General features: G+C 45.1%; 1 non-coding gene across 1 annotated transcript; it reads right to left on the reverse strand.

Annotated features, from left to right (window-relative positions):
• Nucleotides 1–6,815: 6,815 nt before the first annotated feature.
• LOC140274219 (U5 spliceosomal RNA) lies at nucleotides 6,816–6,929 on the reverse strand. Its single transcript, XR_011908193.1, has one exon. It is a non-coding gene; the product is annotated as a U5 spliceosomal RNA (small nuclear RNA).
• Between the last annotated feature and the right edge of the window lie 13,619 nt (nucleotides 6,930–20,548).

The raw sequence follows: 20,548 nt of genomic DNA on the forward strand, positions 1-20,548 counted from the left end.
TCCTCTCCACCCACCATACTTGTATGGTGGGATATTCACACCCACTTGCATCCGAAGACCTCCGCCCCAAATTTTGTTGATATTTAGTCGGACATTCGCACCTTACCCGCTTTTGGCAAACTATGGCCTTCTTGCAGCCAAACAACTCTGATCTTGCTTTTGATGATGTAAGGTTGGGCATTCAGACCTTGCTTCACCTGCTTTTCACCAAATATAGTCGGACATTCACACCTTCTTGCAGCCGAACACTTCCGCTCCACCTTTTAGTGTTCTATCACACCTTTTTTTTCACCGCATTTTATACATTATGGTTGGAAATTTTCAACCACTCTCATCCGAAGACCTCTCCTCCCGCTTTTGTTAATATATTTGAACTTTAGTTTGACATTCAAACCTTCTTGCAGCTGAACCACCTCCGCTCCCTGTTTTGATCATATATGGTCTGGCTACTACCTTTTCTTACCCGTTTGTGAGTAATTATGGCTGGACATTCACACCTACTTGCAGTCGAACACAACCTCTCTCGCTTTTGATGATGTATGGACCGGCATTTTTACCTTTTCTAACACATTTTTCAGCAATTATGGTCGGAGATTCACACCTACTCACAGCCGAACAACTCCGCTCCCGCATTTGATGATGTATAGTCGGGCATTCTCACCCTTTCTCATCAGCTTTTTGCAAATTATGATCTGACATTCACACCTACTTGCAGTCGAACAGCTCTGCTCCCGCTTTTGATTATGATTGGTTGGATATTCGAACCTTTTCTTAACTTCTTTTTACATATTTTGGTTGGACGTTCACACCTTCTTGTAGCCGAACACTTCCACTCCTGCTTTTGATGATGTATGGTTGGGCATTCACACCTTTTTTTTGCCCATTTTTCAGGAATTATGGGTGGACATTCACACCTTGCAGCTGAACACCTCCTATCCCACTTATGATCATGTGCGGTTTGATTTTCGAAAAGTTTCTTTCATGTTTTCTAGCAATTATTGATGGACATGTAGACCTTCTTGCAGCTGAACACCTCCGCTCCCGCTTTTGATCATACATTGTCAGGCATTCGCACCTTGTCTTACCCACTTTTTACAAACTTTAGTCGAACAGTCACACCTTTTTGCAGCCGAACACCACCTCTCCCGCTTTTGATGATGTATGGTCCAGCATTCTTACCTTTTCTAACACATTCTTCAGCAATTATGGTCGGACATTCACACCTACTCAGAGCCGAACACCTCCGCTCCCGCATTTGATGGTGTATAGTCGGGCATTCTCACCCTTTCTCATCAGCTTTTTACAAATTATGATCTGACATTCACACCTGCTTTTGATAATGTATTGTTAGGCATTCGCACCTTTTTTTTTACCCATTTTTCATGAATTATGGGTGGACATTCACACCTTCTTGCAGCCGAACACCTCCTCTACCGCTTATGATTATGTGCGGTTTGATATTCGAAAATTTACTTTCTTGTTTTAAAGCAATTATTGATGGACATTCAAACCTTTTTGATGGTGTATAGTCGGGCTTTCAAGCCTTTTCTTCCCGGTTTTTACAAACCATGGTCGGACTTTCACACCTTCTTGTAGCCGTACAACTCCGCTCCCGCTATTGATTGTGTACAGTCGGGTATTTTAACCTTTTCTTACCCGCTTTTTACCAACTATGGTCGGACATTCACACCGTCTTACAGCGGAACACCTCTGCTCCCGCTTTTGATGGTGTATAGTCGGGCATTCGAACCTTTTCTTACCCGCTTTTTACAAACTATGGTGGGACATTCAAACCTTCTTGTATCCGAAAACCTCCGCTCTCTCTTTTGATCATACATTGTCGGACATTCGCACCTTTTCTTACCTGCTTTTTACAAACCATGGTCGGACTTTAACATCTTCTTGTATCCGAACACATCCGCTCCCGCTATTGATTGTGTACAGTCGGGTATTTTAACCTTTTCTTACCCGCTTTTTACAAACCATTGTTGGACTTTAACACCTTCTTGCAGCCGAACACCACCTCTCCCGCTTTTGATGATATATGGTCCAGTATTCTTACCTTTTCTAACACATTTTTCAGCAATTATGGTCGGACATTCACACCTACTCACAGCTGGACACCTCCGCTCCCGCTTTTGATCATACAATGTCGGGACATCGCTCCTTGTCTTACCAGCTTTTTACAAACTTTAGTCGAACATTCACACCTTCTTGCAGCTGAACACCTCCGCTCCCGCTTTTGATGATGTATAGTCGGGCTTTCGAGCCTTTTCTTACCCGGTTTTTACAAATTATGGTTGGACATTCAGACCTTGCAGCCGAACACCTCCGCTCTCTCTTTTGATCATACATTGTCGGGCATTCGCACCTTGTCTTACCCGCTTTTTACAAACTATAGTCAGACATTCACACCTTGCAGCTGAACCTCCGCTCCCTGTTTTGATCATGTATGGTCTGGCAATACTACCTTTTCTTCCCCCGTTTGTGAGTAATTATGGCTGGACATTCACACCTACTTGCAGTCAAACAGCTCTGCTCCCGCTTTTGATTATGTTTGGTTGGATATTCGAACCTTTTCTTAACTGCTTTTTACAAACCATGGTCGTACTTTCACACCGTCTTGTAGCCGAACAACTCCGCTCCCGCTATTGATTTTGTACAGTCGGGTATTTTAACCTTTTCTTACCCGCTTTTTACCAACTATGGTCGGACATTCACACCGTCTTACAGCGGAACACCTCCGCTCCCGCTTTTTATGGTGTATAGTCGGGCATTTGAACCTTTTCTTACCCGCTATTTACAAACTATGGTAGGACATTCAAACTTTCGTGTATCCGAAAACCTCCGCTCTCTCTTTTGATCATACATTGTCGGACATTCGCACCTTTTCTTACCAGCTTTTTACAAACCATGGTCGGACTGTCACACCTTCTTGTAGCCGAACACATCCGCTCCCGCTATTGATTGTGTACAGTCGGGTATATTAACCTTTTCTTACCCGCTTTTTACCAAGTATGGTTGGACATTCACACCTTCGTACAGCGGAACACCTCCGCTCCCTCTTTTGATGGTGTATGTTCGGGCATTCAAACCTTTTCTTACCCGCTTTTTCCAAACTATGGTCGGCTATTCACAGCTTCCTCTCCACCCACCATACTTGTATGGTGGGATATTCACACCCACTTGCATCCGAAGACCTCCGCCCCAAATTTTGTTGATATTTAGTCGGACATTCGCACCTTACCCGCTTTTGGCAAACTATGGCCTTCTTGCAGCCAAACAACTCTGATCTTGCTTTTGATGATGTAAGGTTGGGCATTCAGACCTTGCTTCACCTGCTTTTCACCAAATATAGTCGGACATTCACACCTTCTTGCAGCCGAACACTTCCGCTCCACCTTTTAGTGTTCTATCACACCTTTTTTTTCACCGCATTTTATACATTATGGTTGGAAATTTTCAACCACTCTCATCCGAAGACCTCTCCTCCCGCTTTTGTTAATATATTTGAACTTTAGTTTGACATTCAAACCTTCTTGCAGCTGAACCACCTCCGCTCCCTGTTTTGATCATATATGGTCTGGCTACTACCTTTTCTTACCCGTTTGTGAGTAATTATGGCTGGACATTCACACCTACTTGCAGTCGAACACAACCTCTCTCGCTTTTGATGATGTATGGACCGGCATTTTTACCTTTTCTAACACATTTTTCAGCAATTATGGTCGGAGATTCACACCTACTCACAGCCGAACAACTCCGCTCCCGCATTTGATGATATATAGTCGGGCATTCTCACCCTTTCTCATCAGCTTTTTGCAAATTATGATCTGACATTCACACCTACTTGCAGTCGAACAGCTCTGCTCCCGCTTTTGATTATGTTTGGTTGGATATTCGAACCTTTTCTTAACTTCTTTTTACATATTTTGGTTGGACGTTCACACCTTCTTGTAGCCAAACACTTCCACTCCTGCTTTTGATGATGTATGGTTGGGCATTCACACCTGTTTTTTGCCCATTTTTCAGGAATTATGGGTGGACATTCACACCTTGCAGCTGAACACCTCCTATCCCACTTATGATCATACATTGTCAGGCATTCGCACCTTGTCTTACCCACTTTTTACAAACTTTAGTCGAACAGTCACACCTTTTTGCAGCCGAACACCACCTCTCCCGCTTTTGATGATGTATGGTCCAGCATTCTTACCTTTTCTAACACATTCTTCAGCAATTATGGTCGGACATTCACACCTACTCAGAGCCGAACACCTCCGCTCCCGCATTTGATGGTGTATAGTCGGGCATTCTCACCCTTTCTCATCAGCTTTTTACAAATTATGATCTGACATTCACACCTGCTTTTGATAATGTATTGTTAGGCATTCGCACCTTTTTTTTTTACCCATTTTTCATGAATTATGGGTGGACATTCACACCTTCTTGCAGCCGAACACCTCCTCTCCCGCTTATGATCATGTGCGGTTTGATATTCGAAAATTTACTTTCTTGTTTTAAAGCAATTATTGATGGACATTCAAACCTTCTTTTTGATGGTGTATAGTCGGGCTTTCGAGCCTTTTCTTCCCGGTTTTTACAAACCATGGTCGGACTTTCACACCTTCTTGTAGCCGAACAACTCCGCTCCCGCTATTGATTGTGTACAGTCGGGTATTTTAACCTTTTCTTACCCGCTTTTTACCAACTATGGTCGGACATTCACACCGTCTTACAGCGGAACACCTCTATTCCCGCTTTTGATGGTGTATAGTCGGGCATTCGAACCTTTTCTTACCCGCTTTTTACAAACTATGGTGGGACATTCAAACCTTCTTGTATCCGAAAACCTCCGCTCTCTCTTTTGATCATACATTGTCGGACATTCGCACCTTTTCTTACCCGCTTTTTACAAACCATGGTCGGACTTTCACATCTTCTTGTAGCCGAACACATCCGCTCCCGCTATTGATTGTGTACAGTCGGGTATTTTAACCTTTTCTTACCCGCTTTTTACCAAGTATGGTCGGACATTCACACCTTCGTACAGCGGAACACCTCCGCTCCCTCTTTTGATGGTGTATGTTCGGGCATTCAAACCTTTTCTTACCCGCTTTTTCCAAACTATGGTCGGCTATTTACAGCTTCCTCTCCACCATACTTGTATGGTGGGATATTCACACCCACTTGCATCCGAAGACCTCCGCCCCAAATTTTGTTGATATTTAGTCGGACATTCGCACCTTACCCGCTTTTGGAAAACTATGGCCTTCTTGCAGCCAAACACCTCTGATCTCGCTTTTGATGATATAAGGTTGGGCATTCAGACCTTGCTTCACCTGCTTTTCACCAAATATAGTCGGACATTCACACCTTCTTGCAGCCGAACACTTCCGCTTTTAGTGTTCTATGAGGCATTCACATATTTTTTTTCACCGTATTTTATAGATTATGGTTGGAAATTCTCACCCACTCTCATCCGAAGACCTCTCCTCCCGCTTTTGTTAATATATAGTCGGGCATTCGAACCTTTTCTTACCCGCTTTTTACAAATTATAGTCGAACATTCACACCTACTTGCAGCTGAATACTTCCGCTCCACCTTGTAGGTATGTATGGTTGGCATTTGCACCTCTTTTTATACTGATTGCTGAAGATTAAGTTGTACTTTCTCAAACTACAACTTTTTTTTATTTGTTGAAACTTGATTTGAAGTGGATAAATAAGGAGGACAAACAGTTTTAAGTCAGGCTGATAGAAGGAATTAATTTTATAGCAAAATCTGTACTTCGTCATATGTCGAGAGATGCTTATTGCTGAAGAAGTTCTTTCTCATTCTACAAAGTACAACGTTGTTTATCGTTGAAACTTGATTAGACATGAATAAATATGAAGGACAAAGCAGTCTTAACTTGGTTTGAGTTAATGAATTCGTTTTATAGGAGATTCCGAATTCGTGCATAACTCATAAAATAGAGCTTATTTTCGGATTCCTGAAGAATGATTCTGGTTCTTTCTAATAATACAAAGTTTGTTGTTTATTGTTGAAACTTCATCAGAAGTGAAGAAATAAATGAATGCCTATCAACAAATTGACCTTCTGTTGACCTTCGGGGAGGTGAGTATCTTCACTAGACTCACCTGTCTGCTCTTCCTCCTCATTTAGCGTAGCTCCACCCTCTGCCTGTGAATTCTCACAGACTTCAACACTGAGTGGTGAGGCCTCTACAGGCCCCTCCCCTTTTTGCTCCTCACTTCCAATCCAAGCTTTTGGCGGGAAGTTTGAATTTATTGGGTCAACCTCTTCACTTTGTTCACCAACTGCCACCTTTGGTCCTTCTCTTTGTTGGCTTGACTGTGGCTTTACCGTCTTTAATTTGTTGGCAAAAGATTTAGGGCAATCTCTGAAGAGGTGATTTAATTCTCCACAGAGATTACATTTCCTGCCATTTGGACACTCTCCAAAAGTTTGCCCAATTTCTCTGCTCTTCCCACATAACACCTTGGTACAAGCCTCAACCAGGTGCCCATGCTCACCACACTTGCGGCAGAACTTGGGCTGCCCCTGGTAGTGGATGTAACCTCGGTTTTCAAGGTGGCCAGAGTGTCGCCCACCCGCTGCACTGAGCACTCTTCAGCCCTTTTAAATGGTATAACTTTGCACTCCCGCACGCTCCAGCAAGCACCATTCAAGCAACAACTTTGCACTCCAGCTTCGAACATCGGCACAGTCGCAACAAGTAAGGCGACTCTACTCAGAGAAGTCACTCTGCACAGTAACAAGATTTCTTTTGCACAGAAAGAAAGGGCTTCACCCGCAAAGGTAAAGCCTGCCAAAAATAGAAACAACTCATTAGTGCTGCTCTCCACAGAAATCTTTAGTAAAAGGCGAAAGACTTGTACGTTATGAAGAGAAACCAGAGTACGATTATCCGTCACTGCGGGAGCAGGGCATCAGGTTTGTTGGCATAGCCACCTTCCCCATGGTGAGCTTTGCTTGGTTGAGACACTTGCTCCCCCCCCCCTTGCTCCTCGGCTGACCAAGTAGGAACAATCGGGCCCTATTCGATGGCTGCCTTGTCCATCCATCCATCCATCATCTGCCGCTTATCCGGGGGTCGGGTCGCGGGGGCAGCAGCTTGAGCAGAGAAACCCAGACGTCTCTGTCCCCGGCCACTTCTTCCAGCTCTTCCGGGGGGACCCCGAGGCGTTCCCAGGCCAGCCGAGAGACATAGTCTCTCCAGCGTGTCCTGGGTCTTCCCCGGGGTCTCCTCCCAGTGGGACGTGCCCGGAACACCTCCCCAGGGAGGCGCCCAGGGGGCATCCTAACCAGATGCCCGAGCCACCTCATCTGACTCCTCTCAATGCGGAGGAGCAGCGATTCTACTCCGAGCCCCTCCCGGATGACTGAGCTTCTCACCCTATCTCTAAGGGAGAGCCCAGACACCCTGCGGAGGAAACCCATTTCGGCCGCTTGTATTCGCGATCTTGTTCTTTCGGTCACTACCCACAACTCGTGACCATAGGTGAGGATGGGAACGTAGATTGACCAGTAAGTAGAGAGCTTCGCCTTCTGGCTCAGCTCCCTCTTCACAACGACGGGTCGGTGCAGAGCCCGCAACACTGCAGACGCCGCACCGATCCGCCCGTCAATCTCCCGCTCCATTCGTCCCTCACTCGTGAACAAGACCCCGAGATACTTGAACTCCTCCACTTGGGGAAGGATCTCATTCCCGACCCGGAGAGAGCATTCCACCCTTTTCCGGCTGAGAACCATAGTCTCGGATTTGGAGGTGCTGATTCTCATCCCAGCCGCTTCACACTCGGCTGCGAATCGCTCCAGTGAGAGCTGAAGGTCACGGCCTGACGACGCTAACAGAACCACATCATCTGCAAAAAGCAGAGACCCGATTCTGAGGTCGCCAAATCGGACACCCTCAACGCCCTGGCTGCGCCTAGAAATTCTGTCCATAAAAGTTAGGAACAGAATCGGTGACAAAGGGCAGCCCTGACGGAGTCCAACTCTCACCGGAAACGTATCCGACTTACTGCCGGCAATGCGGACCAAACTCTGGCACCGGTCATACAGAGACCGAACGGACCCTATCAAGGGGTCCGGCACTCCATATTCCCGGAGCACCCCCCACAGGACTCCACGAGGGACACGGTCGAACGCTTTCTCCAAGTCCACAAAACACATGTAGACTGGTTGGGCGAACTCCCATGCACCCTCCAGGATCCTGCCGAGGGTATAGAGCTGGTCCACTGTTCCACGGCCAGGACGAAAGCCACACTGCATCTCCTGAATCCGAGGCTCGATTATCCGACGGATCCTCCTCTCCAATACCCCCGAATAGACCTTACCAGGGAGGCTGAGGAGTGTGATACCCCTATAGTTGGAACACACCCTCCGGTCCCCCTTTTTAAAGAGGGGGACCACCACCCCAATCTGCCAGTCCAGAGGCACTGTCCCCGATGTCCACGCGATGCTGCAGAGGCGTGTCAGCCAAGACAGCCCTACAACATCCAGAGCCTTGAGAAACTCAGGACGGACCTCATCCACCCCCGGGGCCTTGCCACCGAGGAGCTTTTTGACCACCTCGGCAACCTCAGCCCCAGAAATGGGAGGCCCCGTCTCCGAGCTCTCCGACTCTGCCTCTTCCGAGCACGTGTTGGTAGGATTGAGGAGTTCCTCGAAGTACTCCCCCCACCGACTCACAACATCCCTAGTTGAGGTCAGCAAAGCCCCGTCCCCACTGTAAACAGTGTTGACTGTGAGCCGCTTCCCCCCCCTGAGACGCCGGATGGTGGACCAGAATCTCTTCGAGGCCGTCCGGAAATCGTTCTCCATGGTCTCACCGAACTCCTCCCAGGCCCGAGTTTTTGCCTCAGCAACCGCCGAAGCCGCAGCCCGTCTGGCCTGTCGGTACCTATCAGCTGCTTCCAGGGTCCCACTGGCCAAAAAGGCCCGATAGGACTCCTTCTTCAGCTTGACGGCTTCCCTCACCACTGGTGTCCACCAGCAGGTTCGAGGGTTGCCGCCACGACAGGCACCGACCACCTTACGGCCACAACTCCGATCAGCTGCCTCGGCAATGGAGTCACGGAACATGGCCCATTCGGACTCAATGTCCCCCACCTCCCCCGGGATATGGTTGAAGCTCTGCCGGAGGTGGGAGTTAAAGCTCCTTCTGACGGGGGATTCTGACAAACGCTCCCAGCAGACCCTCACAATACGTTTGGGCCTGCCAGGTCTGATCGGCATCCTCCCCCACCAGCGGAGCCAACTCACCACCAGGTGGTGATCAGTTGACAGCTCCGCCCCTCTCTTCACCCGAGTGTCCAGGACATACGGCCGCAAGTCCGATGATACAACCACAAAGTCGATCATCGAACTGCGGCCAAGGGTGTCCTGGTGCCAAGTGCACATATGGACACCCTTATGTCTGAACATGGTGTTCGTTATGGACAGTCCATGACCAGCACAGAAGTCCAACAACATAACACCACTCTGGTTCAGATCGGGGGGGCCGTTCCTCCCAATCACACCCCTCCAGGTCTCACTGTCATTGCCCACGTGAGCATTGAAGTCCCCCAGCAGAACGAGGGAGTCTCCGGTAGGAGCATTCTCCAGTGCCTCCCCCAGAGACTCCAAAAAGGGTGGGTACTCTGAACTGCTGTTTGGCGCATAGGCACAAACAACAGTCAGGACTCGTCCCCCCACCCGAAGGCGGAGGGAGGCTACCCTCTCGTTCACTGGGGTAAACCCCAATGTACTGGCACACAGCTGGGGGGCAATAAGTATGCCCACACCTGCTCTGCGCCTCTCACCACGGGCAACTCCAGAGTGGAAGAGAGTCCAACCCCTCTCAAGAGGACTGGTTCCAGAGCCCAAGCCGTGCGTCGAGGTGAGTCCGACTATATCTAGCCGGAACCGCTCAGCCTCGCGCACCAGCTCCGGCTCCTTCCCCAACAGAGAGGTGACATTCCACGTCCCAAGAGCTAGCTTCAGTAGCCGAGGATCAGACCGCCAAGGCCTCTGCCTTCGGCCGCTACCCAGCTCACATCGCACCCGACCCCCTTGGCCCCTCCCACGGGTGGTGAGCCCGTCGGAAGGGGGACCCACGTCATCATTTCGGGCTATGCCCGACCGAGCCCCATGGGCACAGACCCGGCCACCAGGCGCCCGCTGCCGGGCCCCACCCCCGGGCCTGGCTCCGGGGGGAGGCCCCGGTGTCCCACATCCGGGCAAGGGATCACGAGGTCCAAATTTTTTGTTCATCATAAGGGGTCTTTTGAGCTGTTCTTTGTCTGGTCCCTCATCTAGGATCTGTTTGCCTTGGGTGACCCTACCAGGGGCTTAAAGCCCCGGGCAACATAGCTCCCAGACTCATTGGGGCACGCAAACTCCCCCACCACGATAAGGTGACAGCTCAGGAGGGCCTTTTACTACAAAAGACAAGGCAGCAACAAAAACACCACGAGAATCCCGTATTGAGGCTTTGTTCTGACCGCTCATTCGGGGTCGCATTTCTTTCAAGCAATTCTCCTGGTTAGCCCACACTCGGCTCGCTCCCATAGCCGTGTTAAAGTCTACTTCGCATTCACTCTCTTTTCCCATCAGACTCTTGGGATTTTATCTATAAAATGAATTCCTTCACTCTAACTATGTGAAAACTGCTTTGTCCTTAATATTTACCATGTCTAGAAAGATTTAAACAAAAAAAACAACGTGTACTTTGCAGTAAAAGAAAGAGCAAATCTAAAGTTTCAGGAATCCGAGAATAAGCTTACTTTCATGAGTTCTTCACGATTTCGGATTTTGCTATAAAATGAATTCCTTCACTCAAACTAAATTAAAACTGCTAAACCGCTAATCTGTTATATGTAAGGCAGATGTCAAATTCACCGAAATAGGATCAAAGGGTATTCGGCCAATCGAGCTGTAGCAACTTCGGTAAAAGAGTATAAGTTGAAGAGTTTGTGAATAAAGGTGTGCGCACACATAGTGTGCTGTATGAAAATAGGCAGGGAGCAATGCCGGCTGGGGTATATGTTCTTGTATGTTGTCTGACTGTTTGATTTGAATGTGTTGTGTAAGTGTCCTGTTGAATGTTACATGTTTGGGCTTTGACACGCTTCACTGTGGTTGTTAACTGTGTGGTGTGTCCTGAAATGTTTTATGTTTGGGCTGTGTGACATGCTTAATGCTTGTCAGTAGCTACCCACTTATTCATATACTATCAAAGTATGTCCGGACTTCTTATGTTGTCAGTTCCCATCAAAAGCGGAAGCGGAGGTCTTCGGATGCAAGTGGGTGTGAATATCCCACCATACAAGTATGGTGGAGAGGAAGCTGTGAATGGCCGACTATAGTAAAAGGCGGGTGAGAGAAGGTGCGAATGCCTAACCATACATCATCAAAAGAGGGAGCGGAGGTGTTCCGCTGTAAGACGGTGTGAATGTCCGACCATAGATGGTAAAAAGCGGGTAAGAAAAGGTTAAATTACCCGACTGTACACAATCAAAAGAGGGAGCGGAGTTGTTCAGCTAAGAGAAGGTGTGAAAGTCCGACCTTGGTTTGTAAAAAGCGGGTAAGAAAAGGTTCGTATGCCCGAATATACACCATCAAAAGCGGAAGCGGAGGTGTTCGGCTGCAAGATATTGTGAACGTCCGACCAAAGTTTGTAAAAAGCAGTTAAGAAAAGGTTCGAATATCTAACCAAACATAATCAAAAGCGGGAGCAGAGCTGTTCGACTGGAAGTAGGTGTGAATGTCAGATCATAATTTTCAAAAAGCTGATGAGAAAGGGTGAGAATGCCCGACTATACATCATCAAATGCGGGAGCGGAGTTGTTCGGCTGTGAGTAGGTGTGAATCTCCGACCATAATTGCTGAAAAATGTGTTAGAATAGGTAAAAATGCCGGTCCATACATCATCAAAAGCGAGAGAGGTTGTGTTCGGCTGCAAGTAGGTGTGAATGTCCAGCCATAATTACTCACAAACGGGTAAGAAAAGGTAGTATTGCCAGACCATATATGATCAAAACAGGGAGCGGAGGTGGTTCAGCTGCAAGAAGGTTTGAATGTCCGACTAAAGTTCAAATATATTAAAGAAAGCGGGAGGAGAGGTCTTCGGATGAGAGTGGTTGAAAATTTCCAACCATAATGTATAAAATGCGGTGAAAAAAAGGTGTGATAGAACACTAAAAGGTGGAGCGGAAGTGTTCGGCTGCAAGAAGGTGTGAATATCCGACTATATTTGGTGAAAAGCAGGTGAAGCAAGGTCTGAATGCCCAACCTTACATCATCAAAAGCGAGATCAGAGGTGTTTGGCTGCAAGAAGGCCATAGTTTGCCAAAAGCGGGTAAGGTGCGAATGTCCGACTAAATATCAACAAAATTTGGGGCAGAGGTCTTCGGATGCAAGTGGGTGTGAATATCCAACCATACAAGTATGGTGGAGAGGAAGCTGTGAATAGCCGACCATAGTTTGGAAAAAGCGGGTAAGAAAAGGTTTGAATACCCGAACATACACCATCAAAAGAGGGAGCGGAGGTGTTCCGCTGTACGAAGGTGTGAATGTCCGACCATAGTTGGTAAAAAGCGGGTAAGAAAAGGTTAAAATACCCGACTGTACACAATCAATAGCGGGAGCAGAGTTGTTCGGCTACTAAAAGGTGTGAAAGTCCGACCCTGGTTTGTAAAAAGCGGGTAAGAAAAGGTTCGAATGCCCGAACATACACCAACAAAAGAGGGAGCGGAGGTGTTCGGCTGCAAGAAGGTGTGAACGTCCGACCAAAGTTTGTAAAAAAGCAGTTAAGAAAAGGTTCGAATATCTAACCAAACATAATCAAAAGCGGGAGCAGAGCTGTTCGACTGCAAGTAGGTGTGAATGTCAGAGAATAATTTGCAAAAAGCTGATGAGAAAAGGTGAGAAATCCCGACTATACACCATCAAATGCGGTAGCGGAGTTGTTCGGCTGTGCGTAGGTGTGATTCTCCAACCATAATTGCTGAAAAATGTGTTAGAAAAGGTAAGAATGCCGGTCCATACATCATCAAAAGCGGGAGAGGTGGTGTTCGGCTGCAAGTAGGTGTGAATGTCCATTAATAATTGCTTTAAAACATGAAAGAAAATTTTCGAATATCAAACCTTACATGATCATTAGCGGGAGAGGAGGTGTTCAGCTGCAAGAAGATGTGAATATCCACTCATAATTACTGAAAAATGGGTAGGAAAAGATGCGAATGTCCAACCATAAATCATCAAAAGCAGGAGTGGAGTTGTTCAGCTACAAGAAGGTATGAAAGTCCAACCATGGTTTGTAAAAAGCGGGTAAGAGAAGGTTCGAATACCCGAATATATACCATCAAAAGCAGAAGTGGGGGTGTTCGGCTGCAAGAAGGTGTGAACGTCCGACCAAATATTGTAAAAAGCAGTTAAGAAAAGGTTTGAATATCCAACCGAACATAATCAAAAGCGGGAGCAGAGCTGTTCGACTGCAAGTAGGTGTGAATGTCAAATCATAATTGCTGAAAAATGTGATAGAAAAGACTAGAATGCCGGACAATACATCATCAAAAGCGGGAGAGGTGGTTTTTCGGCTGCGAGTAGGTGTGAATGTCCAGCCATAATTACTCACAAACGGGGGAAGAAAAGGTAGTATTTCCAGACCACACATGATCAAAACAGGGAATGGAGGTGGTTCAGCTGCAAGGTGTGAATGTCTGACTAAAGTTTGTAAAAACCGTGTAAGACAAGGGGCGAATGCCCGACAATGTATGATCAAAAGAGGGAGCGGAGGTTTTCGGCTGCAAGGTCTGAATGTCCAACCATAATTTGTAAAAATCGGGGAAGAAAAGGCTCGAAAGCCCGACTATACACCATCAAAAGCGGGAGCAGAGGTGTTCAGGTGCAAGCAGGTCTGAATGTCCGACCAATAATTACTGAAAAATGGGTAAGAAAAGGTGCGAATGCCAAATCATACATCATCAAAAGCAGGAGCGGATGTGTTCGGCTACAAGAAGGTTTGAATGTCCAACCATAGTAAGTAATAGGTGGGTAAGAAAAGGCTCGAATGCCCGACTATACACCATCAAAAGCGGAAGCGGAGGTGTTCGGCTGCAAGATATTGTGAACGTCCGACCAAAGTTTGTAAAAAGCAGTTAAGAAAAGGTTCGAATATCTAACCAAACATAATCAAAAGCGGGAGCAGAGCTGTTCGACTGCAAGTAGGTGTGAATATCAGATCATAATTTGCAAAAAGCTGATGAGAAAGGGTGAGAATGCCCGACTATACACCATCAAATGCGGGAGCGGAGTTGTTCGGCTGTGAGTAGGTGTGAATCTCCGACCATAATTGCTGAAATATGTGTTAGAAAAGGTAAGAATGCCGGTCCATACATCATCAAAAGCGAGAGAGGTTGTGTTCGGCTGCAAGTAGGTGTGAATGTCCATTAATAATTGCTTTAAAACATTAAAGAAAATATTCGAATATCAAACCTTACATGATCATTAGCGGGAGAGGAGGTGTTCAGCTGCAAGAAGATGTGAATATCCACCCATAATTACTGAAAAATGGGTAGGAAAAGATGCTAATGTCCAACCATAAATCATCAAAAGCAGGATTGGAGTTGTTCAGCTACAAGAAGGTATGAAAGTCCAACCATGGTTTGTAAAAAGCGGGTAAGAAAAGGCTCGAATGCCCGACTATATACCATCAAAAGCGGAAGCGGAGGTGTTCGGCTGCAAGACGGTGTGAACGTCCGACCAAAGTTTGTAAAAAGCAGTTAAGAAAATGTTCGAATATCCAACCAAACATAATCAAAAGCGGGAGCAGAGCTGTTCGACTGCAAGTAGGTGTGAATATCAGATCATAATTTGCAAAAAGCTGTTGAGAAAGGGTGAGAATGCCCGACTATACACTATCAAATGTGGGAGCGGAGTTGTTCGGCTGTGAGTAGGTGTGATTCTACAACCATAATTGCTGAAAAATGTGTTAGAAAAGGTAAGAATGCCGGACCATATATCACCAAAAGCGGGAGAGGTTGTGTTCGGCTGCAAGAAGGTGTGAATGTCCAGCCATAATTACTCACAAACGGGTAAGAAAGGGTACTATTGCCAGACCATATATGATCAAAACAGGGAGCGGAGGTGGTTCAGCTGCAAGAAGGTTTGAATGTCCGACTAAAGTTTGTAAAAAGCGGGTAAGACAAGGTGTGAATTCCCGACAATGTATGATCAAAAGAGGAGTGGAGGTTTTCGGCTGCAAGAAGGTCTGAATGTCCACCCATAATTACTGAAAAATGGGTAAGAAAAGGTGCGAAAGCCCAACCGCACATGATCATAAGTGGATGAGAAGGTGTTCGACTGCAAGTAGGTGTGAATGTAAGATCATAATTTGTAAAAAGCGGGTAAGAAAAGGTAAGAATGCCCAACCATAAATTATCAAAAGCGGCAGCAGAGTTTCGACTGGTATTTATCAATGTCTAGATAGATTTCAACAAAAAACAACGTTGTACTTTGCAGTAAAAGAAAGTGCAAATCAAAAGTTTTAGGAATCCGAGAATAAGCTTATTTTCATGAGTTCTGCACGATTTCGGATTTTATGTATAAAATGAATTCCTTCACGCAAACTAAGTTAACACTGCTTTGTCATTCATATGTACCCATTTCTACATATATTTCAAGCATAAACTTCCTCATACTACCCTGAATGAGAAAGAGCAACACTTGTGATTAAGCCATACGCCCCTTTTGAGGAGTTCTGCATGGTTTGGGATTTTATCTATAAAATTAATTCCTTCACTCAAACTATGTTAAAACGGCTTTTACCTTCATATTTATCAATGTCTCGATAGATTTAAACAAAAAAACAACGTTGTACTTTGCAATAAAAGAAAGAGCAAATCAAAAGTTTTAGGAATCCGAGAATAAGCTTATTTTCATGAGTTCTGCACGATTTCGGATTTTATGTATAAAATGAATTCATTCACTCAAACCAAGTTAAAACTGCTTTTTCCTTCATATTTATTAATGTCTAGATCGACTTCAACAAAGAACAACATTGTATTTTGCAGTAGAAGAAAGAGCAAAACTGAAGGATCAGGAATCCGAGAATAAGCTTCTTTTCATACGTTCTGCATGATTTGGGATTTTATGTATAAAATTAATTCCTTCACTCAAACTAAGTTAACACTGCTTTGTCCTTCATATGTACCCATTTCTACATATATTTCAAGCATAAACTTCCTCATACTACCCTGAATGAGAAAGAGCCACACTTGTGATTAAGCCATACACCCCTTTTGAGGAGTTCTGCATGATTTGGGATTTTATCTATAAAATCAATTCCTTCACTCAAACTATGTTAAAACGGCTTTTACCTTCATATTTATCAATGTCTCGATAGATTTAAACAAAAAAACAACGTTGTACTTTGCAGTAAAAGAAAGAGCCAATCAAAAGTTTTAGGAATCCGAGAATAAGCTTATTTTCATGAGTTCTGCACGATTTCGGATTTTATGTATAAAATGAATTCATTCACTCAAACCAAGTTAAAACTGCTTTTTCATTCATATTTATCAATGTCTAGATCGACTTCAACAAAGAACAACATTGTATTTTGCAGTAGAAGAAAGAGCAAAACTGAAGGATCAGGAATCCGAGAATAAGCTTATTTTCTTATGGGCAAGTGGGAACTGCTTTGTCCTTCGTATTTATCAATGTGTAGATGGATTTCAACTTCTTCTACTGCAAAGTCCAATGTTTTTCTTTGTTGAAGTCGATCTAGACATTGATGAATATGGAAGGACAAAGCAGTTTTAACTTGGTTTGAGCAAAGCAATTCATTTTATAGCAAAATCCGAAATCGTGCAGAACTCATGAAAGCAGGCTTATACTCGGATTCCTGAAACTTTAGATTTGCTCTTTCTTTTACTGCAAAGTACAACGTTGTTTTTTTGTTTAAATCTTTCTAGACATGGTAAATATGAAGGACAAATCAGTTTTAACATAGTTTGAGTGAAGTAATGCATTTTATAAGCAAAATCCCAAATCATGCAAAACTCACGAAAAGCTTTTTCTCGCTTTTCACTGCTTTTTACAAACTTTGGTCGGACGTTCACACCTTCTTGCATCCGAACACCTCCGCTTCCGCTTTTGATGATGTATATTCGGGCATTCGAACCTTTTATTACCCGCTTTTTACAAACCATTGTTGGACTTTCACACCTTCTTGCATCCGAACACCACCTCTCCCGCTTTTGATGATGTATGGTCCAGTATTCTTACCTTTTCTAACACATTTTTCAGCAATTATGGTCGGACATTCACACCTACTCACAGCTGGACACCTCCGCTCCCGCTTTTGATCATACAATGTCGGGACATCACTCCTTGTCTTACCAGCTTTTTACAAACTTTAGTCGAACATTCACACCTTCTTGCAGCTGAACACCTCCTCTCCCACTTTTGATGATGTATAGTCGGGCTTTCGAGCCTTTTCTTACCCGGTTTTTACAAATTATGGTTGGACATTCAGACCTTGCAGCCGAACACCTCCGCTCTCTCTTTTGATCATACATTGTCGGGCATTCGCACCTTGTCTTACCCGCTTTTTACAAACAATAGTCAGACATTCACACCTTGCAGCTGAACCTCCGCTCCCTGTTTTGATCATGTATGGTCTGGCAATACTACCTTTTCTTCCTCCGTTTGTGATTAATTATGGCTGGACATTCAAACCTACTTGCAGTCGAACAGATCTGCTCCCGCTTTTGATTATGTTTGGTTGGATATTCGAACCTTTTCTTAACTGCTTTTTACAAACCATGGTCGTACTTTCACACCGTCTTGTAGCCGAACAACTCCGCTCTCGCTATTGATTTTGTACAGTCGGGTATTTTAACCTTTTCTTACCCGCTTTTTACCAACTATGGTCGGACATTCACACCGTCTTACAGCGGAACACCTCCGCTCCCGCTTTTTATGGTGTATAGTTTGGCATTTGAACCTTTTCTTACCCGCTATTTACAAACTATGGTAGGACATTCAAACTTTCGTGTATCCGAAAACCTCCGCTCTCTCTTTTGATCATACATTGTCGGACATTCGCACCTTTTCTTACCGGCTTTTTACAAACCATGGTCGGACTGTCACACCTTCTTGTAGCCGAACACATCCGCTCCCGCTATTGATTGTGTACAGTCGGGTATATTAACCTTTTCTTACCCGCTTTTTACCAAGTATGGTTGGACATTCACACCTTCGTACAGCGGAACACCTCCGCTCCCTCTTTTGATGGTGTATGTTCGGGCATTCAAACCTTTTCTTACCCGCTTTTTCCAAACTATGGTCGGCTATTCACAGCTTCCTCTCTACCCACCATACTTGTATGGTGGGATATTCACACCCACTTGCATCCGAAGACCTCCGCCCCAAATTTTGTTGATATTTAGTCGGACATTCGCACCTTACCCGCTTTTGGCAAACTATGGCCTTCTTGCAGCCAAACAACTCTCATCTTGCTTTTGATGATGTAAGGTTGGGCATTCAGACCTTGCTTCACCTGCTTTTCACCAAATATAGTCGGACATTCACACCTTCTTGCAGCCGAACACTTCCGCTCCACCTTTTAGTGTTCTATCACACCTTTTTTTTCACCGCATTTTATACATTATGGTTGGAAATTTTCAACCACTCTCATCCGAAGACCTCTCCTCCCGCTTTTGTTAATATATTTGAACTTTAGTTTGACATTCAAACCTTCTTGCAGCTGAACCACCTCCGCTCCCTGTTCTGATCATATATGGTCTGGCTACTACCTTTTCTTACCCGTTTGTGAGTAATTATGGCTGGACATTCACACCTACTTGCAGTCGAACACAACCTCTCTCGCTTTTGATGATGTATGGACCGGCATTTTTACCTTTTCTAACACATTTTTCAGCAATTATGGTCGGAGATTCACACCTACTCACAGCCGAACAACTCCGCTCCCGCATTTGATGATGTATAGTCGGGCATTCTCACCCTTTCTCATCAGCTTTTTGCAAATTATGATCTGACATTCACACCTACTTGCAGTCGAACAGCTCTGCTCCCGCTTTTGATTATGTTTGGTTGGATATTCGAACCTTTTCTTAACTTCTTTTTACATATTTTGGTTGGACGTTCACACCTTCTTGTAGCCGAACACTTCCACTCCTGCTTTTGATGATGTATGGTTGGGCATTCACACCTTTTTTTTGCCCATTTTTCAGGAATTATGGGTGGATATTCACACCTTGCAGCTGAACACCTTCTATCCCACTTATGATCATGTGCGGTTTGATTTTCGAAAAGTTTCTTTCATGTTTTCTAGCAATTATTGATGGACATGTAGACCTTCTTGCAGCTGAACACCTCCGCTCCCGCTTTTGATCATACATTGTCAGGCATTCGCACCTTGTCTTACCCACTTTTTACAAACTTTAGTCGAACAGTCACACCTTTTTGCAGCAGAACACCACCTCTCCCGCTTTTGATGATGTATGGTCCAGCATTCTTACCTTTTCTAACACATTCTTCAGCAATTATGGTCGGACATTCACACCTACTCAGAGCCGAACACCTCCGCTCCCGCATTTGATGGTGTATAGTCGGGCATTCTCACCCTTTCTCATCAGCTTTTTACAAATTATGATCTGACATTCACACCTGCTTTTGATAATGTATTGTTAGGCATTCGCACCTTTTTTTTTACCCATTTTTCATGAATTATGGGTGGACATTCACACCTTCTTGCAGCCGAACACCTCCTCTACCGCTTATGATCATGTGCGGTTTGATATTCGAAAATTTACTTTCTTGTTTTAAAGCAATTATTGATGGACATTCAAACCTTCTTTTTGATGGTGTATAGTCGGGCTTTCGAGCCTTTTCTTCCCGGTTTTTACAAACCATGGTCGGACTTTCACACCTTCTTGTAGCCGTACAACTCCGCTCCCGCTATTGATTGTTTACAGTCGGGTATTTTAACCTTTTCTTACCCGCTTTTTACCAACTATGGTCGGACATTCACACCGTCTTACAGCGGAACACCTCTGCTCCCGCTTTTGATGGTGTATAGTCGGGCATTCGAACCTTTTCTTACCCGCTTTTTACAAACTATGGTGGGACATTCAAACCTTCTTGTATCCGAAAACCTCCGCTCTCTCTTTTGATCATACATTGTCGGACATTCGCACCTTTTCTTACCCGCTTTTTACAAACCATGGTCGGACTTTCACATCTTCTTGTAGCCGAACACATCCGCTCCCGCTATTGATTGTGTACAGTCGGGTATTTTAACCTTTTCTTACCCGCTTTTTACAAACCATTGTTGGACTTTCAAACCTTCTTGCAGCCGAACACCACCTCTCCCGCTTTTGATGATGTATGGTCCAGTATTCTTACCTTTTCTAACACATTTTTCAGCAATTATGGTCGGACATTCACACCTACTCACAGCTGGACACCTCCGCTCCCGCTTTTGATCATACAATGTCGGGACATCGCTCC

Source organism: Leuresthes tenuis, unplaced genomic scaffold (assembly GCF_036924035.1).
Source record: "Leuresthes tenuis unplaced genomic scaffold, fLeuTen1.0.hap1 SCAF_17, whole genome shotgun sequence".
NCBI classification, from domain to species: domain Eukaryota; kingdom Metazoa; phylum Chordata; class Actinopteri; order Atheriniformes; family Atherinopsidae; genus Leuresthes; species Leuresthes tenuis.